This window comes from Lonchura striata, chromosome 22, assembly GCF_050655825.1.
Source record: "Lonchura striata isolate lonStrDom1 chromosome 22, ASM5065582v1, whole genome shotgun sequence".
Classification (NCBI taxonomy): Eukaryota; Metazoa; Chordata; class Aves; order Passeriformes; family Estrildidae; genus Lonchura; species Lonchura striata.
Window position 1 is genome coordinate 2,184,466 of NC_140724.1, and position 7,479 is coordinate 2,191,944.

Below are 7,479 nucleotides of genomic sequence, written 5' to 3' on the forward strand. Positions count from 1 at the left end.
TGGCTCCTTCAGGAGGAGTCCCTAAGCAAGCTCCAAGCCAACAGATCCTGCAGCAGAGTCATCCCCTGGGTGCCCTTTGCTCCAGCAGGAGCCATCCCTGCCAGGTGGTTTTGGGGAGATTCCTAAAAGTGGGGCCAAACTGCTCAGCTCTGTGGGAGGTGGACATGGACAAAGCCTGCTCTTTTGTGCTGCCCTGGCAGAAGTGTCAACAGAAGGATTAATCATAATCTCATTAAAATTGCAGTGCTGAGGACGGAGTCTGTGGTTCTCTTGGATGTTCTCTATATTTAGATTCCGTGTTGCTTTTGCCACTCTTCTCCTCTACTCCCAGAATTAGTGCCCGTGACACCAGCGAGGTGCTCACAGCCACACGCAGTGCTCAGTGTGTAAAAGCTCTGAAAACAAACAATATCACCTGGAGTTTCCTTAACCTGAGGATCTCAAAGCAGTTTGTGTAGGCAAGTATCTTCGCTGGGAAGGTGAAGTGCAGTAGAGGGGATTTTTTGGATTCCCCCAGGTTTTATAGCAAATCAAATTTTCATCTCTGGATGAGAATAGGCTGAGACTTGCAGAGAGCCCTGGAGCCCCTTCCAGCTCCTGGAAGATGCAGGAAAGTCTGTGAAAGTCTCTCAGTAAGACTTTTACACAAGCAATTAAGGCTGGCAAGGAGGCTCTAACTCTCTCTGCTGCAAAACCCCTCTGCTCAAGTTTGACAGAACTGAAATAATGAATGAGGGAAAAGTTGAAAAGCTGATAAAATCTGTGTGAGCCCACCCCTCTGGCCGGGGGGGGGGAGGAACAACGCTCTGAGCTGTGTCAGCAGCAGGGTTTTGCAATCCAATCTGAGGCAGTGCAGCTGAGGACAGCTGCAATTTGGAGTTTGGAGCCAGAACTGCCAAACCCCATCCACAGCTGCTGTGATTCTGCTCCCCGAGCCTTGTGAGCAGCCAGCACCGAGCCCCCTCTGCCCCAGGGGTGGGAGCAGCTCCTCAGCACCACTCCAGAGCCCATTAAACCAAAAGTAAGATACCTCCAATCATTATTACTCATTTTTATGGCCACGTTGTTCACAAATGACTGAATTTAGCTGTCAAATGTACAGAAAAGAAAAATAAAATCCGAGCAGCAGCCATCTGCACCCCAGAAAGGTTTGTGCTTCCCTGGTTGTTTATGGCACGAGGTCCCAGCTCCTTTGTTCCCCCAGGTTTGTTCTTGTGTGGGAAATGAGTGGCTTTCACTTCCCCATTTAGAAGGCTTTTGCATTCTCTCTCCGGTGCACCCTCGCTCCCTCCCTGTACGTATTTTTAGTCCATAAATCTGGGATTGGCACGTGGAATTGTGTTTGTTTTCCCGGTGCTGTCTCTCTGATGGTTTTCCCTCGCCTGGGTTCTTCACTCTGCTCCCTGGCACTGCTGTTCTCCCTGGCCAGGCTGCTTCCCTCAGCCCCGGCAGCTCCCGAGGCTGGGGAACGAGCAGGGGCAGCCCCAGCCCTGCCTGGGCTCGGGGGTGCCGGGGGGGCTCAGCTCCTTCAGCTCTGTCCCACCCTGGAGGGATTCGTGGAGCACTCACAGCTTCCCACGGCTGGGGATTTATCCCGGGCATTTCCAGGAGTTCCTTGTGAGCAGGTAGAGGAACCCCCTCTCTGAACCATCCCCCCGAGGCTCCTCAGCAGCCACTCCATTTTCCAGCAGCTCCGTGCCCCTGCTCAGAGCCTCTCTTGAGCACGGTGTCCCAAATCCAGTGGCCACTTAAGACAATCTTGGCCAAAAGGCATCGAGAGCAAGGCACAGTTGACACAAGTGAGAGTTCCACTCCATCAGAGCATGTAAACACGTATTTAGCTCTAAGTGGATAAATAATCCCTCTGAAAGCCACCCACACGGAGCTCTCCTCGGGCCCTGGCGCTGCGTTTTGGGCGAGCGTCACGTCCTTCCCCTTCCAAGGGAAGAGAAGCACGGGTTAAAATCCCAGTCCCTGGAATGGTTTCGGTTAGAGATCATCCAGTTCCAATTCCAATCCCAGTTCCAACCCCCCTTCCAGCAGAAGGGGACACAGGACAGCCTCGGCCCAGGTCTCCAGCAGCAGTGCCATGTCTTGGGGAGGTTCTGGTGGCCCCACAGGTCCTTGCCCAGAGCACCACCCAGCCCTGAAGGACCTGTGCCCGTAGAGGTTCTGTGACCCCAGAGAGCATCCCCAGCCCTGCCCAGGGGACAGGAGCAGAGCCTTTGGGACAGGGAAGGATTGACACAGCCCTGAGGGACCTTGGAGGTTCTGTGACCCCAGAGAACATCCCCAGCCCTGCCCAGGGGACAGGAGCAGAGCCTTTGGGACAGGGAAGGATTGACACAGCCCTGAGGGACCTTGGAGGTTCTGTGACCCCAGAGAACATCCCCAGCCCTGCCCAGGGGACAGGAGCAGAGCCTTTGGGACAGGGAAGGATTGACCCAGCCCTGAGGGATCCTGGAGGTTCTGTGACCCCTCAGAGCATCCCCAGCCCTGCCCAGGGGACAGGAGCAGAGCCTTTGGGACAGGGAAGGATTGATGCAGCAGCAGCAGGAGGGCAGAGCAGGAGCGGGGCTGTCCCCAGCACAGCAGTGACACCAGCAGGCACCAGGGCTGGCCCTGCTGGGGCAGCCTGTGGCTGGCAGGGTGGGAATGAGAAATCCCAGGGAAAGCGAGGGAGGAAATGAATTCCAGGCAAGTGGCTGGGGCAGGGGGAGGGAAGGGTGGAACGAGCGTCTCTCTTTTCAAGGCAGCTGGGCTTATTTTAATGGGCAAGGTCAGCAGAGAAATGACCAGGAAGAGAAATCGCTGCCATTACAAATCAGCCACGATCTTGTATCAATTATTCCCGGCGCAGTTCCCTGCCTTGGGCTCGGGCAAACACGGCCTAATCAGTTTTACATCTACGTTTAATTTTATTGGAAAGAGGAGCCAGCAATGCATCATGGGGCTGCTGCGTGACATGAAAGGTGACCCCTGCCAGCTTAATGACACAATACATAACCCTTAATGAAGTCACTATCTTGTCCTCTTTTTGCTGTCTCAGCCTGATGATTTATGATGGCATCATTTTGCTTTGCCCTCTTTTCATTTCGGCTTGACAAAGTGGATGAAACAATTATCTTCGTTATCATCCGGAGCAGGAGAATTGTGATAGCTGAGGATTTCTGCAGGTGCAGGGCCTCGGCTTGGGATCAAGGGAATGCAAAAATATGGCTGGGAATTTTGGGGTTCCCTCTGTCTTTTCTCTTTCTCTGACTGTGGCCTTGTGAAGGTGGAGGGAGGATCTCACCAAGCCTTGCAAACCGTCCATCACCATGGCAAGAAGTAATTTCAGGAGCTCTCTGGAGCAGCAGGGAAAAAAGACCTGGGAGATGTCAATACATTTCCTTTTCCATCTTTTTTTCCCTCTCCTCTCCACACACACCTGTCCTGGAGTGCTCTGTACCCCCAAAATAACTTTGTCAGGCTCCCAGGTGCCTGACAAAGGTGACGGGGCAGGTGTAGTGTGTGGAAAGGTGGCAGCAGTGACTCTGTGTGTGCCCGTGCCTGCACACCCCGAGGTGTGTGAGCGTTGTACCTGATTTTCTGTTTCACTAAACCCAGCACCAACCCCTCTGAGCTGGGCCCAGCCCTCCATGGCCACAGCTTGGTGGCTGCCAGCACATCACACCTGCTGCAGCTCAGAGCCCCGGCCCAGCTGCTTTTCCCACGTTTTAGGGCTAGCAGGTCCCTTTTTGGCCGTGCTGCCCGCAGAGGTTGCGTGAGGAAAGCCTTCCTCGTGGACTGGGATGCAGATGGAAGCTGCCAGCTCAGGGTTTCAGTCCTGCCAGGCAGAAATGACAAAGTGCCCTCGCTGGCCATCTGCTTGCTGGCACTTGGCACTGCCAGGCGACGGCGTGGCTGGTGCTGCTCGGGGTCCGGGGGCTGGAGCTGTTCCTGAGCTGATTCGGGGTGACTGGGAGCAGCCCTTCACAGGCTCCTGGACAAATTGCTGCAATTCCTCACATGGTGTGAAGAGACAGAGACAGAGACAGGCCCAGCTCTTCCCAGCACGTCCTGTTCCCTGCAGAGCCTTTCCCAAATCTGACCTCGGTCTTTGCTCCAGTCCACCAGGTGATGGAAGCCCTCCTGCCACGTTTCACCACTCAGCTGAGCCCAGGGGTTTTCTGCTGTGTTCCACCACCCAGCTACTCCTCCTTCCCAGTCAGCAGCTCCTGGAGCACCCTCTGTCAGCAGAGCTGGAATTAAAGTGCTGTTCCAACCCTCAGAGGCAGCCCTCAGCCAGCCCCATCACACTGGCCTGCTCCTTGGATTTACATACTCACAACTCCACCTCTTTTCTGCCACGCTTTTGATGTTTTTGGGAATAGTCAAAGCCTTCCTGGCTTTTACAACCACGGTTTCAGCCTTCTGAGTGCTCTTACTTGTAGGTCGAGGCCTCTGTACACTGAAGCAGTCAGAGCACATCTAACTAAGTTCTTGTGCCTCGTTCCTGACTAATATAAAACACGCTTGCCAGCCCGATTCTGCATCAGGGCCCCATCCTCCTCCTCCCGGGGAAGGCTTTCTCTGCACGCTGTGACCTGAGCAGGCTTTCTGCGGGAGGGTGGGGAAGGAAGGGGAAGATAAATGCAGTTTGGCAGGACATTAAGGCAAAGCACAATATTGCCTTGTAACGCAGCTCCTATCTGATCAGCAGAGTCAAACGGTGCCGAGCTGTGTCTCAGAGGAAGTGGAACCAGCTGCCCCCGTCAAGCTGATTGCTGAGATCCTCCCTGAGATATTCCTTCTGTCTGTGGGAGATACCAGCTGCTGAGGGATTCCCAGCATGTGCTGAGTGACCCTGGCCCAGCTGAGGCAGCCCCTTCTCCTGCCCCCACCCTCAGGCTCCTCCAGGGGCACAGCGGGGAGGGGACAGCACTGGCACGGAACGGGGACAGCCACTGGCACTGCCACCCACCCTGGGCTTTCCCAGGCAGCAGGGGCTGAGGAAACACGGCCTGCCTTATCCTGGAGAGCAGGGGATGTGGGAGTGGGACTCGGGGGCTGCTTTCTCTCATAGTGAAAGAAAAGCTGCAGCTCTCAAATTGCTCCTTTAATTTCCTAACACCTTCCTCCGGCCCGTGCAGGAGGTGTTTCCTGCTCCTCTTGTCAGTTTGGAGAGTATCCTAGGAATTCATTCACATGGGAAGTGGGAAATGTGATGCGTTGGCAGAAAACATAGGCAGCAGCAGTCTCCAGTATAATAATAAGTTTCAGAATAATTTGCACAAATTTAACTAATTAATTTTCAGAGCAATCCCATGGAGCAGGGAAAGGCTGAGGTCACCCAGGTCCAGGGCCTCCACACCACCCTCACCCCAGCAAGGGGTGCCCAACGTGACCAAGCGCCCAGAACCTCCTTGCTGGGCAGGAGCTCCAGGACAGAGCCACAAATCCTGGTTAGCCTCAAACACATCAGGGAGAGGAGAAAAGGCTCTTGGAGTGACTCCTCCACCGTCAGGATAATTACAGCCAAGATTAGAACTGGGTGGAAAACAGGAGCATTTTACAAATGAAGGAACAACTAACTGTAGGGTGGTTTAATCATAATTAATGGGAAGACAGTGCTCAATGAGGAGCTGCACAAGGGCCTGGCTGCGGCTCCAGCAGCCGACGGTGATGGATCGTGGCTGCTCCCTAATCCCCGCTCTTTATATGCCCATTCTTCCTCATGTCCTTGCTCTAAGAGCTTTTGCAGGTTTTACATCATGTGGTATCCAAGGGTGTTTAAGTGCCACGGTTTGATCCATGGGCTCTGGATTTGGGAGTGAGGGCAGGGCGTGCTGTCTGTGCTGCTCCGAGGGTTAACGCATCCCTCGCTCCGCATCCTGCGCCGCTCCTGCCTCCCGCGAATCCACCGTCTCCCAGCTCCAGATTTGGGGAACTTTGACATCCCCTAATGAGGTAAACACATTACTGTCATGTACAAACAAACAGCAACAAATTAGCAGCTGACACGTGCGGGAGCCGCGGCTCAGCGACGCGGCATCGTTGCACTCGTTAGAGGCAATTAATGCCTGCCCGTGCCCCACTGCTGGCCTCTGGCTCCAGCCTCCATCTGCCTCCTCCTCGAGGCCTTCATCCCCCTGTGCCGTCCTCATGATGCAGGGCACGTCAGGAGCAGCACCAGGCGCTGCTGGGAGGACTGGGAAAAGCCACCGCAGTGCGTGGCTGGGACCACGCGGAACTGGCGGGGCACAGGGAGGGCTGGGACATCCCTGAGTGCCCGGCCTGGGCTCACATCCCGGGATTCTCACTTGGAGTCTCCTGCTTGAGGCCCCACCCCAGCTAAAACAGGCTGGGGAGGGGAGGGCTGCGAGGGAGAGATGGATATTTGACTTTGTTTCAGCAGAAGACTCTCTATTAAGCGAGAGCCAGGACGGCAGGCCCACGGTCAAAGGGCTTTATTATAATAATTGCTTTGCAAGGGTGAGAGCTTCTGGATAAGAATCCAAATCAGTCATCACTCACAGTAATAATCGCAAAAAAAGATAAATAAATAAAGGTAGGATCCAGCCAAAAAAGGAGCTCACATTATCAGCCATTAAACCAATAATCCATTAGTGCCCAAGGTTGCTGAATAATATAGTACTTTCCCAGCGCCCATAATTTATAGTGCAGACTAGAGAATAGACACGATTATTAGAGTGAGGGCTACTGGCTGACACATGATGCATGACCGTGTGGCATTGATCTTCACACAACAGGAAGGTGTCTAGACGGGAGATGTATGGCCCCCGCAGCCAGAGCGGGGCATATTTCATGCGGGGCCTAATGGAGTGGTGGAGGCCGTGATGGATGAGCCGCGGGCACGCGGAGCCGCGCGGGCACGGCCCCGCTAATGCGTGACCCCGCCGCTGCCCGCGTCCTTCACTCGCTCGCCGTGACCTCGCGGAGAGGCAGGGACAGCGAGAGGCGCACAGGGCGAGGGAGGGAAGGGGGGTGGAGGGGAGGAGCAGAGGGGAGAAGAAGAAAAATAAAAGATAAGGAGAGGCCGTGATGTAAATGAGCAATCTCGCCTGCCTCAGGCTCACTGCAGCGCTGCGCCGCTGCCTGCAAGGCGCATTCTGTTCCTGCATGTACAGGGTTACTCCTGCTTCACACAGGTGCTACTGAGAGCACCGAGGGGGCCCTGGGGTGCAAGTCTCAGCCTTGCTTGTGCTGCTGGAGCTTGTGGGACCAGCACCATATTCCATGGGAACAGCCCCAAATGAGCACCATATCCTGTGGGACTGGCCCCAGATGAGCACCATAGCCCATGGAAACAGCCACAAATGAGCACCATGTCCCATGGGACCAGCCCCAAATGAGCACCATATCTCGTGGGACCAGCCCCAGGTGAGCACCATATTCCATGGAAACAGCCCCAAATGAGCACCATATCCTGTGGGACCAGCCCCAAATGAGCACCATATCCTATAGGACTAGCCC